This window comes from Gossypium hirsutum, chromosome D10 (genome assembly GCF_007990345.1).
Source record: "Gossypium hirsutum isolate 1008001.06 chromosome D10, Gossypium_hirsutum_v2.1, whole genome shotgun sequence".
Lineage (NCBI taxonomy): Eukaryota > Viridiplantae > Streptophyta > Magnoliopsida > Malvales > Malvaceae > Gossypium > Gossypium hirsutum.
In genome coordinates this window covers 51452956-51468974 of record NC_053446.1, presented here as the reverse complement: position 1 = coordinate 51468974, position 16019 = coordinate 51452956, and positions in this window count along the sequence as shown.

The following is a 16019-nucleotide window of genomic DNA, read 5'->3' as shown; positions in this document are numbered from 1 at the left end:
TTAAGGATTTTTAAAACCATCAGTTGTTTCTCATTCTAGTAAAAAATTAGATGATTTATATTGTACTGAATGTGATCTTTCCAATGGTATGCTTTTCTAGACAAATTCAGTTCTGTGTTAAAAGAACTAGGCTCCCAAAGTAGCCTACTTGAAACAGAAAACTTAGAAAGTTTGGGCAAGTTGTGACAATTTTCAATGTTTTAAGCCCCAAAATCTTAGGCTTTTGGTTACTCTTTTTGATGAACCAAAATTTCTTGTTTTAGAATTTCATTTAAAATTGAAACTAATATTCTTAAAACCATCAAACTTTTGAAAAAAAATAAAGACTTTTGAAGGCATAAAATTAGCTAAAAAGTTATGGTAATTTTGAAATGTAGAATACAAATTTTTATTTTATTTTATTTCATGTTTATATTATTGTTAGTCAAATTATGTTTTATTAAGTTAAACATCATATTTAATTAATTTTAAAAAAATTGTTGAATTTTTATATTTGTATATATTACAAAATTATAAAATTATCGTACTTGTTAGTTACTCGAGAGGTTATCACACCACCAAAATGTCTTGGAATCAAAATCCCGAACCAAAACTGCAACCCCAAACCGAAACTAAAATAAAGACCCCAAACTAAAATCAAATCCAAAACCTCAAATCAAAATCCTAAACTAAAACCAAAACCAATGCCCCAAACTTGAAGCTTTCAACAGATTTGGGTAACTAAATTTAATGAATTTTAAAACCATCTATTTTTGCTCATTGTAGTCAAACTTTTGATTATTTCTATTGTATGAAATGTGATCTTTTCATTGGTATGTTTCTACACAAATTGAGTTATGTGTTAAAAGAACTAGGCTCCGAAAGTAGTCTACTTGAAATAGAAAACGTAAAAAATTTGGGCAAGTTGTGACGACTTTCAATGTTTTGGGCCCCAAAATCTTAGAATTTTGGTTACTCTTTTTGATGAAACAATTTTTTATTATTTTATAATTACATTTGAACTTTAAATTAATATTCTTAAAACCATCAAACTTTTGAAAGAGCAAGGAGTTTTGATGGCTTAAAATGAGCCAAAAAGTCATGGAAATTCTAAAATATAGAATACATTTTTTTATTTCATTTTAAAATTACTGTTGACCAAATTATGTTTTATTAAGTTAAACATCATATTTAGTTAATTTTCAAATTTTTTTTTAATTTTTATATTTATATATATTACAAAATTGTAGAATTACCATAATTGTTTTGTTACTCGAGAGATTACTGTACAATCGAAATGCCTTTGAATTGAAACCCTAAATCGAAACCAAAACTGTAATCAAAACTTCTAACTCAAACCAAAATCAAAACCCCTAACTTAAGGCATTCAATAAATTTGGGTATCTAAATTTAAGTCTTTTTAAAACCTTCTATTGTTGTTGATGGTTGTTGTTTTGGCCTCGCACTGACACTGTCTATTTTATCGTGACACTGACCTTAGGGTGTCACATTGCCACTGTAGAATACCCTAAATTTCCTAATCTTTCATCCCAAACACCTAACTACACAAAAATAAACCTAACAGGTCCTAAATCTACATATGCAATGAATTTAAAACCTAAGCTAAACAAAAGTATCCAAAGTGTTAGATCAAATAATTTAATTATTTACAAAAATAATTTAATCAACACAAAAAAAAATAATATGATGGTATACTACATGTGTGATGGGTTAGTTGTAATATTTTTAGTACTACAATGGAACACACGAGTATTCCAATGATCGAACCCAAGAGAGTCAGGACTAGGTGATCTAATGGAAACAAGCATGAAAATAAGAAGTCTAGCGCTACTCGTTAAATACTATATTACGACAATTAATAATCAAGATTAATTACACTAATGGGGATATCTACCACTAAAAAGGACTAAATTAAAAAATAGTAAAAAAATTACGATTAACAATACAAGGCACACAAGCGGTCGATTGACTTCCGTGTTGCTAATTAGTAATTGTATATGGGATCTAAAAAGCTTAAACTCCTAATTGGTTCAATTTTACCACTCGGTCATCACTTTACCAAATTAGACGATTTAGTTTGGTGTATCTTTCGATCTCACCAATCTACCTCGGGACAACCAAACTGGTGCTCAATAGGATCTCCTTTCGATCTCACCTATCTAAATATTCACCTTTAGGCGTCAATTCTAAGTTGTGAAGTCTATTCGATTTAGTCTGATTTTTACAATTTACTCTCTGTACTAAAAACTAACCAAGCAACATTTCCAACAACCAACCATCATATATTGTCACACCCGAAATCCATTAAACCCAGAAACTAAGGGAAAATTAGAGGTAAATTGAAAAAGACTGTAAGCTGGCGATCTCTATTTGAAGATAAGGAAAATATGGTAATTGAAACTGGACAGTGTTGAAAACCAAGTCTGATTTGGTTAGATTAGAACCAGTTCATCTCTTAGTAGGAGACACAGTGATTGTTAATGGGTGGATTGTACACGGTTGAAGACTGTATGGGAAAAGCTAAAAATAGCTGAGAAATGAATCTTTAGGGGGTTCTTTTCAATTCTACTTTATTTTCTCTTTTCTTCATCTTCATTGGGTTACTCCTAAGAAAAAAATATTTATGGGAAGCTCTACATGGAGTGGTAATCGTAAATGTTGAGTCGTAACAATAAAGAATCCAATAGGCTGTAAGGTCCTGAATCCTTTAGTATACGTAAGATTTAGGAACCAAAGTCGGGGGTTTCCAGAACCATTTTAAAAGTTTTGTATGTTTCTGAAAAATTGAGCTTTAAGATGAAAATGTAGAATTTAACTTATGACCCTGGTTGTCTTACTTAGCTACCAAGAGGATGGAAGCTCCAGCAACCAGAAAAGCTAAGCGGACAAGGCGAAGAAGCATCAGGTGAGTTTTCGCATACCACCTTGAAATACTAACTATATTGAAAGTTTGCATGGGTTTATAAGTATTCGCCATCCTAATTCAGTATGCATGATTTCATAAGGTAGAATCATAAATGCATATTTTGCATATGTTATTATGGAAAGGGATTAATGATAGGTTAGACAAAGTTAAGAATGGGGAAAATAGAGTGATTCTATAGATACAGCCATACAGTGTTGCTGTGTGCACCTGTGATGAGCAAAACTCCAAATATTGTAGAGGAGATACTACGGTGTTCGAGCATCAAGGTATAGGACGGTGAACAGAAGAATGGATGGAAGACAATAGGAAATGAAATATCATGGCTAGGCCATGAGACCGACCGAAGGCTATATGCCTAAAATGAGTAAGACCATAGTTGAAAGATGCTATGACGTCATGACAAAGATGAGTAAGACCATAGCTAAAAGATATTATGACATCATGATAGAAATGAGTAAGACCATAGATGAAAGACGCTATGACATTTGGTGATAGCACACAAGAAATGGCTAAACAGGACTAAGACCATAGTTAAAAGACGCTACGACATCTTGGTAGTCCGCAAGAACGGTAAACACAAGGTTATATTGAGTAAGACCATAGGTGAAAAATACTATGGCATCAAGAGATGATTTGACGATAAAATGAGTGAGACTGTAGCTGAAAGTGCTATGACATCATAGATAGTCTGACAGGACAATAAACACGAGATAGTCCGATGGGACGTTAAACATAGGATAGTCTGTTGGGACATTAAACACGGGGTGGTCCGCCAAGATGATAAATATGAGATCTTAATGCATAATACCATAGTTTGGTCCTGAAAACATAAAGTAGCACACCAAAATGACAAAAACAAGTGGTCAATCAAAAAAACAATAAAAGGAATTTTTGCAAATAAGGAAAAAAAAGGGCAGAAAGAAATTGAAAGCATGGGCATACATTAGATAACCATCAGGGAGAAAGAAATTGCCAATAAAAAGGGAAATACAAAATGGGGAAAGACTACTGGAATAGCAGTTATGAAAGTCAATAAAGCATGTGGGAGGTACCCAACAGGAATAGCCATAGAATGTGACGCATTGGCGGTGCCTGATGTAAGGGCAGGCAAAAGTGGTATAACCAAGGATCTTAGGTAAGGATTCGCCAATAAGAGCTGCTAGGGGTGCCTAGAGTATCCCTATACGCTATTGGGCTGTCCTGGGAACGCAGGTTAGACCTTAAGGAAAAGAGAGGTTAGATAAAACCCATTGACGAAGAGGGATACACGAGACGACAAATATGTATGTTAAGACTATTCTTCTTTAAGGGGAAACCATTGAGGAAGTATCATTCAAGTGACGAGCCATGTGAGAATGAAAAATATGTCAGTTGAGACCTTGTTAGTCATACCAATAGATGGAAGGTAAGCAAGTTATACAGGATTAAGATAAATAAAGAATTTGTTAATGACTAAATAGATTGAGAATACTCACTAAGGGCCTTTTGGTGGGTAAGCCAGAAGGCCCCATTAATAGGGCATAATGATGAGAAGAGAAAAACCACTTTGGGATAAGTGAAAGAAAGAAGTTAAGTAAAAAAGAGGATAGAGTCCATAGATATGGCGAGACATTTAGTAGAATTGTCAAGACTGATTGAAGGCTGATAAAATGGTCGGAAGGTAATCACTCAATGATCTAATCTACTATCGGATAAGTTTGGAGATAAATAAGAACCCGTCGAGTTGTATTGAGAGAGTATTCCCCTAATGAGCAATGAGTTTATTTAAAATTTAATATTATTTATTTGAACCTCGACAAGGTGGGGTATGTTTTATGTAATGTAGAAACTCACTAAGTTCCTTCAAACTTATAAAGGTTTAACTTGTGGTTGTAGGATTCGTGGGATAAAAGACTCGATGAGGGATCAAGCCAGACTGTGTTGAGTTAAGGGGCATTCAAAGAAAGTGTCATGGACATAAGAAGGGGATACCTTTAGATATTTTTCCAATAAGGCGAATATGTTGTAACAAAATAGTTTCATTAGGGACCAAAGTCGAGATAATAAATTTGTAAATTATAAATTTATAATCTCTGTTGTATAGGTTTTAAATAAATAGGTACTATAATTTGAATTTAAAAGTTAGTGAGTTCTAAGTATGTACATTAACTCGATTAAGAGGTGATGCCTGCACTCAGATCTAGTGATCGGGTCGAGTGAGGGTGTTACACATATTTAGTTACCTAACATCATCTCCATACAAACAACAACCCAATAAACATTCAAAGCATACATTAGGATAATCACAAAAATAGGGTTTAAAAAAGCTTAGCAGTTTCTTGATGGATGCTTAAAGGAGAAGATGTATGCAATAATGGAGGTTACATATACTATCAAAGACCATATTTTTATGCTTGTAAAGAAAATAAAGCTTAAATAAGAGCTTGAGATGAAAATGAAAATAAAAGGTAAAGTTTGAGTACTAAACTATAAATAACACATAGTTATAATAACAAATAACTAACAACTAACATCATAAAAAACTCTAAACTAAAACCCTAAAAATGAAGAAGACAACAATGACTTGGTTAAAAAATGATAAAAGAAGTCCTTCCCTAATGTTAAAGGTGGCTCTTTTAAAGTTATCAGCCAACAACTAAATACAATTGAAAATTTTGGACAAAAGTACCTTAATACATTATATTATGATTGGTGTTGGACAAAAACTACCCTTACAGCAAATTTTCTCCTTATTAGGCTATAGTATTGCGATACCCAAGGTAGTATTGAACTTGGAAGTCTTGGGGGTCGCGGTATCACAATACCAATCCTTGGTATCACGATACCACTGGAGTTGGCCTCAATTTCCTTCACTTCAATCTATTTTAGAAATACAAACTATCGTCTGTACCAATGTGAAAATCTGAATCTGGTGACTTTTCAATCTGTTTTCATTTGACAATTAATTCTGATTCATTTTTCTAAACTTCACAAATCTGTTGTAAAAACATTCGTTTAGCTTCTAATTCAGCTAAAATAAAACCATCACCAACAAGCGTCAACAGAGTATTCAAGGCTTTCAAAGTAAACAATGACTATCAACTCAAAGCATCCTCAACAATATTAGCTTTTCCTCGGTGATAGTCGATAATCAGGTCATAATCTTTTAACAGCTCCAACCGTTTACGCTATCGCAAATTTAGCTTTCTTTGGACATCAAATATTTCAAGCTTTTATGGTCAGTGAAAATGTGAAATTTTTCTCCGTACAAATAGTATTACCAAAATTTTAAAGCAAACACAATAGCTACAAGCTCCAAATCATGGGTCAGGTAGTTATTCTCGTGCGGTATCAACTGATAGGAAGCATATGCTACAACTTTACCTTCCTGCATCAAAACACAACCCAAATCGTTTAGTGAAACATCACTATAAATCACAAACTCTTTGCTGGACTCTAGCTAAATCAACACAGGAACTTCAGTTAACATCGCTTTCAACTGATCAAAGCTTTGTTGACATTTATCGGGCCAAATAAATTCTACATCTTTCTAAAGTAGCTTTGTCAATGGTGAAGTAATCATTAAAAAACCTTTAACAAATCGTCTGTAATACCCGGCCAAACCAAAAAATCTTCTGATTTCAGTGACATTTTTCGGAGGTTTCTAGTCTAAAATAGTCGATATCTTGCTCGGATCCACTCTAACGCCATCTGACGATACTACATGCCCCAAAAACTTGACTTTTCAAAGCCAAAACTCGCATTTATTGAATTTTGCAAATAATTATTTATCATGCAAAATCTGCAATATAATTTTCAAATGTTGGGCATGCTCAATCTCATCTCAGGAATAAATCAAAATATCATCAATAAAGACAACCACAAACTTGTTTAAATACGGACGAAATATTATGTTCATCAAATCTATAAACACAGTAGGTGCATTCATTAAACTAAATGGCATAATAAAAATTCATAATGTTTGTACATAGTCCTGAAAACAATTCTTGAAACATCTGAATCTTTGACCTAAAGTTGATAATATCTAGAGTGAAGATCAATATTTGAAAATACTATCGTACCTTTTAGCTGATCAAATAAATTATCAATATGAGGCAACGAGTACTTGTTCTTAATCGTGAACTTATTAAGTTTTCGATAATCAATACACATCCACATCGACCCGTCTTTTTTCTTAACAAATAATACAGATGCACATATGGAAAAAAACTAGGCCGAACAAATCCTCTACCTGCCAACCCTGTAACTATGCTTTCAACTCTTTTAATTCAGCTAGTGCCATTCTATATGAAGCAATCGATATCAGAGAAGTTCCCGGTATTAATTCAATAGCAAATTCAACCTTTCTAACTAGCGGTAACCCTAACAACTCTTCTGAAAACACATCTTCGGAATCACAAACAATCAGAACTAATTCCAACTTCGATTCTGAAGCTCTGGTATCTAATATATATGCTAGATACGCCTCACAACCTTTTCGAATACTTTTCTGAGCTGACAAAGCAAAAATAATATTGGCGGCACTATTAAATCTATCTGATACAACTCTGACTGTTTCATCATTTTGGCATTTCAACTCAATTTGTTTTTGTCTACAATTCACAACTGCGTCGTGTAAAGTCAACCAGTCCATGCTAAGAATCACATCAAATTCATCAAACTGCAATTGCAACAAATCAGCCGGAAAGTTGCAATCCCAAATCTTTAGAGGACAATTTCTATAGACTTTTTCAATTAACACAAACGGACCTAACGGATTAGTTACTTTGACTACGAATTTAGTTGACTCTACTGGTATTTTCTTATCTATTACTAGTGTAGTGCATATATACGAATGTGTTGATCTCGGGCCAATCAAAACACAAACATTAATATCAAAGAGAGAAAATGTACCAATGATCACATCAAGTGCTGAAGCATCTTTACGAGTTCGAATTGCATATGCCTTAACTGGTGCACATTCCTCTGACCGAACTGCAAAATCTTTCGTTCCATTTTGACTGATTCTCGCATTTCCACTATTCTTAGATGGCCTCCCTCTTGAAGGCGTATTTCCAGATTGTATATTCTGGGCTTTATCTCTATCAGATCTATCTGGACAATTTCGCAGAAAATGGTCTAACGAACCACATTTAAAACACGATCCTTCTTTCAGTTGACACTCCCCAAAATATCTTCTATTGTATTGTTGACACTCTGGTTTATTATTACGAGCATTGCCTACACTAGCTATAGAGGTAGCTTGGGGTCTCGAACTAGCTTGCTTTCCTTTATATCTCCCGAAAAATCCAGATGAAGCTGACATGCGACTATAATATTATTTCACTTTCTTTGCTGGAGAAGAAAAAGATTTTCCCATTGGCCTTTTTCTCAAGTCTCGAAGCTCAGAATCTGTCTTTCTTTTTTGCTTTGGTCAACTCTTCCACCTTATATGCCCTATCTAACAAAACAACAAATTCTTTCAACATAAGTATTTCAACCAGCACTCGGATATCCTCGTTCAAACCTTCTTCAAACTGTGTACACATAACAACCTCTGATGGAATAATTCTCGAGCATATTTCTGATCCGTACAAACTCCCTATCATATTCAACTGCAGTTCTACGACTCTACCAGTTCTACAACTCTACTTTAGTTCTAAAAACCCTGTTCGCTTTTTATCGAGATATTATTGATTGACATATTTCTTTCTGAATTTCGATTGGAAGAAGTCCCAATTCATGCGATCTTTTGGTATTATAACTATCAATGTACTCCACCACTGATACGTTTCACTTTTAGTAGAGAAATTGCACATTTCAAGTAGTCGTTGGGGAACACGACAATTCATCAAACATTATTCTAGTATTCTCCAACCAGAACTCAACCTTTTCCAGATCGTCTTCAACTTTACCACGAAATTTTTCAGCCCCATATTTATGAATCTTATCAACTAGAGGCTTATTTACACATACCTACTCTGAACTTTAAGGAATAGGGGGAGTTGGTTGGGGTATAGGAGGGGGCAGAGGTTATTGAGCCATTGGATTTATTTTAATAAAATCAGTAAACCATTCAGACATTATGTGGAAGATGGGTTCTTGCACCTCGCTTCCTCAACCTTAAAAAAAAGGCTCACTGTTGACTACCCATTGAACGGAGGCTTAAGCATTACTCATAGCTTCATTAGAATCAGTTTGGTTGGACAACATCTTTTGTCTATATGAAAAACACAATCAATTTAAGTAAGAAGACATCACACTATCACAAGTTATAAAATGGCATGTATTTCCAAACTTTATACCATTAAAAGTAACACCCCTACCTCGTTTATGTCGCTAGATTAAAGTTACGGAGCATTACCGTTCAAATCCTAATAAATAATGACATTTAGAAACATTTAATTAATTTAAATAATAACATTCAAACTAATACCTATTCATGGCATAAACATGATTATGGACCTTAATTTGAGCTTACGAGGTCATAAAAATAGGTTGGGAACATCTAAGGACTAATTTGAAACAAATCAAGAAATTTTGGAAAAAATTTGAAAATTTTGGAAACAGGGGTCACATGGTCGTGTGGCTAGGTAGTGTAACATAGATCAGGTCGTGTAAGTGTTCGAAGTATGGGACACACGGCCGTGTCCCAACCCATGTGTCTGTCCGTGTGGGTATTCAATATAGGGTCACACGACCGTGTCACAAGGTCGTGTAACCCTCTGTGATCGTGTGGTTCAGGTCACACGGCCGTGTCGCCAGGCCATGTAACTCTCTGTGACCGTGTGGTTCATCTTTCACTTAAAATTTAAATGATACACGGCCGTGTGGGGTGGCCATGTTTGGAACACGACCATATGACAGCCTGTGTGCTTCATAAATTTCCCCTAAAACAAACCAAAATCAAGCTCCATTTCTTGTAGACTAAGACAAACCATATCTAACTTATTTTACATGGTTAAAAACACATTCAAAGAACTAAGAACATGTCAAATATTCGTTCATCCTATGTCTAGCCAATATGTCATAAAAAGACACCACAATTTCACACACCAATCCAATTCATTCAAAGCCACATTCCATATTTTAAACATATATCACACACACCCACACACATTGATCTATTTCATTCACATATCAACAAGTCTTAAGCCATATATTTACAAAGAATTAAAAAGTGACCAAAAGACTTGTATTTACCTATGCAATTACAAGTAAAAACCAAAGCATATACACAAGAAGCATAAAACCATATCACAGTGGTCAAATAGCATAATTAAACTCCTATTACAAGCCATTTATAACTATTACACAAAATAACCAGAAACTATCAATATGATGATTGGATAGTGTGATCATTCCCCAACGCAATTCCAACCGATCAAGCTTCCGATGAACTACAAAACAAAGAAAATCAACTATATAAGAAACTACTGCTTAGTAAGCTTGTATAAAGGAAACTTAAACTTACCGAACATAAAATGATTAAATTATTCAAATATTGTTCATTAGATCACAAGGATACATTCCTTTCCTATCCACAATACTTCACATAATTAGTAGATATACTTAAGAACATATCAACCAATGAAACATGGAACATATAATGAAATGAATTTCAAGATACAAACCATCTATCACATATTTAATTAGTTCCCTTTTTAATCCAATTATATATATATCATGCTTTCCATTTCATATGCTCAATAACATAGCTCATTTCATATACGTACATTTCTATTTTAAACCATAATTACCCATTGAACCAAATAGAATAACATTAGATACTTGGGAAATGCTCACACTACGTATGCCTTTACATGTAACTTTAACCGTATCTATAATACTCACATGAGCTGTGAAATGGGTCGGGATGTTAGCTACATGATGCTGTTAACATGAGCTGTGGGTCGAGATGTTAGCTACATGATGCTGCTCACATGAACTGTGTAGAATCTACAACAAATTCAGGACCTTAGACATCGGTAGGACATCTGGGACTAGCACTCGAAACTATATAATATCTAATGACATATCATTTGTATCCTAAGTATTCACAAGGTTCAAACAGGATCATTAAACCATCCAATTTAATTAACATCGCAATCATTAAATTACATTATACATATAATAACATTAATTAACATACAATCCAAACATTGATTAATAAGTTTAATACTTATAAGATCCGTTTGGTTTGTTTCTTGATCTAAATAATAATTTCATTCAATTAAACAATTCAAACAGCTTAAAATAACTAATTCAAGCCTATAACCCATTTTAATATGAATTTATGAAACTACCCCTAACATTTTAACTTTTACGCAATTTAGTCCTCAAACCCGAAACTTACAAATTAACCACTTTTTACTAAAAAACATGCTAGCCAATTTTTAATAAGTTCACAAACAGCTTATAAATTTCTCCAATTCACCATATATTCATTGAATTTTACTACTTGAACAATTTAATTCCTAAACCTTAAAATCACTAAAAATCACCTAACAAAATGAGTTTATTCATCAACCAAGCTTAGTAGTGTATCAACCAAATTCAAAACACATTCACATCATTCATGGTAGGTCCCTTTAATTTTAAAAATTTTATTAATTGACCCCCGGGCTAACTAAATTGAGCTAATACGAACTCAAAAATACAAAATTCATTAAAAACGGGCTAGGATTACATACTATGCAAGCCAACAGTGCTTGACTGAAAGCTTCTTACTTCTCTAATGGTGGTTTTAGTTAGAACAAAGAGAATTAGAGAAGATGATGACATTTTGGTTTATTTTTTTAGACATTTATTTATTTATTTACCAATTTACCCTTAAGATTTCTTATAACAAAAAGAAAAACAAAGCCTATAATAATCCAACATGCATTCTCATGGTATAATTACCACATAAAGCGTTTAACTTTGAATTCCATGGCCAATTAACTATTATTACTAACTTTTACAACTTTTACGATTTGGCCCTTTTTAATTAATTAACTATTTAAACCTCAAAATTTCTTAACGAAAATTTCATACCACCCTATACTAACTTGGTAAACATTAAATAAATAATAAAATACTGACTCGTTTGTTGGAATCATGGTCCTGGAACCACTATTTCTAACACAACTAAAAATGAAATGTTACACAATGAGTGTGCTCATTACTTGAGAGTAGAAAGATAGTGAATTGCTCCCGATGTTGCGACACGGAGTTGGGATGTCGCAACAGAGAAAACAAAATACCCAATAAGCAATGATGTCGAGGACGTCGTGACACAAGCCAAAGGGTGTCGCAACACATCCCTGAAGACATGCCCAATGAAGTATATTGCTGTAACACCCCAAAACCTAACCTTGGAGTTTCAATCAGATCCTGGAAGTCACATTGGCCACCAGAGTGGCCCAACACAAAACACCGTTCAAACTTCTCAAGTTCCTCTTTAAAAACCACTTTTGTTCGTATTTTACTGAAACTGATAGTGAGCTCAACTTATGTTTTACAAACATTAATTTGATTGTCACAAAAATTAGCATAAAGTGAAAATTAACAATTTGTTTATTTTCTTAACAAACAAATTAGATTTAGGAATCTTGTAAACTGAAGTTTCAAAATCAAATTAGTACCGGAAAATCTATCGTTTTACTTCAAATCGAAAAACCATAATTTATTACTTACAAAACAAGTGATTATTAAAGAAAGTAGTAGATCGGTTAGCTAAAATCCATACATGGAAACCACAATTTTAGTTCAAAACCAAAAACCCACAACTTTACGAGTCCAAAATAAAAATCCATACCACAGTTCATATAAACTTATTTAGAATCTGATTAAAAATAATTTATTAAATCTTAGGAAAAACTTATTGAGCTAAACCAAAAATGGGAAACTCTAAGACCTCCGATTCATTAAGTTCAAGACTGAACCTCACAAATTACCTGAAAAGGAAAAACTAAGGGGTGAGCTACGAAGTCTAGAGTGAGTTTAGAACAAATGTAATTAAGAAAATTCGAACAAAAGCAAACAAATGCAGTAACACACAGTCGTTCAAACTTACAAAAGCAAAGTTTGAATCACAATCAGATATCATATCAAAGTAAAACATCATAGTACTTTAACATTAATCAGGTGTGCAGATATCATATTCTAATGCAATATGGCCAAAAATGGATCTATCCAACAGCTACACACCATCTTCATCCATCACAGACATACTAATAAGGGTGTACTACACCCTTTCCAAACTCTACATACCAATATTGGGCCCATTCAACCAAATCACACTTGTAGTGGCCGTATGCCACTTGTATTATATGCGGTAAAACCGCTAATATTATTGCGGTTTAACCGCCAAATTAGATTAATGCAGTTTAACTGCCACAACAAACTTCCTTCTCTTCACAACCATATCCCAACCACAAATGCAAATCAAATGGTATTATGCATGCAGATATACAAAATCAAACATACTTATATTCAGTTACCAACAACTCTCAAACATATTTATAACCAACACTAATTGGCCGAATCATCAATATACATAAATTCTTATTAACACTTCCAATCAATCTTATATCACAAAATTATTATAACAAGTCATAATAGCCTACATAACTAACAATTTCGTACACAATTATACGAATGCATATGTATATCCAACAGAAATACACTCATCATAGTCAGCCAACAATCAATATTCGTGTCCTATTCGCTCTTACAGAGGCCTAAACGTGCAAGGGATCATTTAGGGACTAAAACAAATCAATTTGCAAAAAGGTGAAAAATATGAAAAAATAGGACCACACGACCATATGGTCAAGTTCAAACCGTGTGACAAGGGTACATGGCCGTGTGACTAAGAGACACGACCGTGTGGCTGAAAGGCACTATCGAGTGGCTGAGAGACACACTTTTCTGACTGTGGTACATGGCCATGTAGGCAAACTGTGTAACTCTCTAAACCCATGTGACAAATTTCATAATAAGAAGTAGGGGAGACACGACCGTGTCTCAGACCATGTGAAAAATCCCCAGGTCGTGTGCAATAGACAAATTCCCTAGCAGAGGTTACATGGCCATATGGCCAGCCCGTGTGTCTCACCCAGGCCATGTGACAAGAAAATTAACCTAACTTTTAAAGCGGTACATGGTCGTGTAGACCACCCGTGTGGTCCAAAAAAACACAGCAAATCCTACTACAAATCATGAAATTTAACCACAAAATCACCGTAATTACGAGTGTTCAAGAAACATACCCTTAAACGTCTTCCAAAGAACCAAGAAAGCACATCCACTAAACTGATCTGAAACTTAATACGAGTACCCACAAAACCTATAAGGATTTTAGTTGAAACCATATATAAAAGAATCGAAGAAACTAACGTAAAACAAAAAAAACGACACTTAAATTCACCCAATTCAATACTTGATTAAGGCTCCATTTGTTTCACTGAAACTGGCTTCCGGAAAAAAGAGTTCTGGAAAATGACTTACTTTTCTGGAAAAGCTAATATTTTCTGGTGTTTGGATGAATCTGTGTAAAATATTTTCTTTTGTTTGGCAGATTCTTTAAAAATATTTCATTAAAGTCGTTTTCAATTAAACAAACATACATTTGAGATTTTTTTTTCTTTGTTTAATTGAGTTTATTTTATATCTATAATTTTATATTTTACGTTGTTTTTACATATATTAAAAATATTTTGTTAAATTTAGGTTCATTGCAATGATCATTTTTTAGTTACATGACTACCAACTGAGTATTTTTTTTATTTAAAATGTGACATTAACAAAATTGACAAAAAAAATCAACAATGTCAGCAGTTGAACTTGATTTTTAAATCTGGAAAGTAGAGGGACTAAATTCTTAAAAATAAAAGTATAAAAACTAAATTGCAAATTTGTGAAGAGTATATAGACTTATGACATATTTTAACATTTATACTACAAAAAATTTATTATTAATATATTTATAATTATAATAAATATTTAGTATTAAAATATTAATATTGATATTTTCAATAATATGTGAATAATAATATTATTTAAAATTATTATTTTTAAAACTTACTATTAAAATAAAATTTAAATATTAAATAATTTATTAAAAATAATAAATTATATTAATTATATTAATAATTTATTATATGATTAAATATAAATAATTAAATGCGTATGTTTAATAATATTAAAAAATATAATATTTTATATTAATATTTTAATAATTTTAAATATTTTTAAAAATAAAAATAAAAATTTACTATCAATAGAATAATATTAAACTTGATTTAAGTTAATTTTTATATAAAAGTAAAATTATCTACTGAGGAGCTCTTTTCCGGAAAATGACTTACGCTTTTCAAAAGGGTAAGTCATTTTACAAGGAAAAAGGCTTATTTTTCGTTGACCTATAAGTTATTTTCCGTTGACCAAGCTGTTTTCTGTGAAACAAACACAGGAAAATGCAGAAAATATTTTTCATAAAACCTTTTATGTAAACAAACGGACCCTAAATGAAGAACAAGAGTAGAAATGAAGCCTTGAGAAGCGGCAATTGGCAACAATCTTAGAATCAAATGGGTGGCTCAAAACTATTAAAACTTTTAAGTGTATCAACTGTAAAACAAAGAGAAGAACAAAAATAAAAGAATCAAGAATTATAATGGTAAAGAAAGAAAATAAATTCCATAGCAAAAGAATCTCAAAAATTCAATTGGAAGAGTGTGAGAAAAGAGAGATTTACGTGAGAGAGAGAGTAGGAACGTGAGAGAAATTTTTTGAGGATTTCCACCTTTTTTTTCCTAAAATTAAAAATAATTAAAATACTATTAAACCAAAAATCTTAACCAAATTATATTTCCACTAACTCAATAGTGACCGAAATTAACAAAATAATTCTACCTTGCACACATAGAGGTTCAAACACAAGACCAAAAAGTAAGCTAACAAACATCTTACCACTGAACCAACAAGCTCATTCTGACTCTAAAACGCATAGAAAAATATAAAAGCCTATTTGTATCCGCTAAATCATCCTACAAACCTTGATCCTTTTAACCCCAATTTCAAGATGTGACAATTGACATCAGTGTCGCTGTAACAGCCCGGTTTAGAC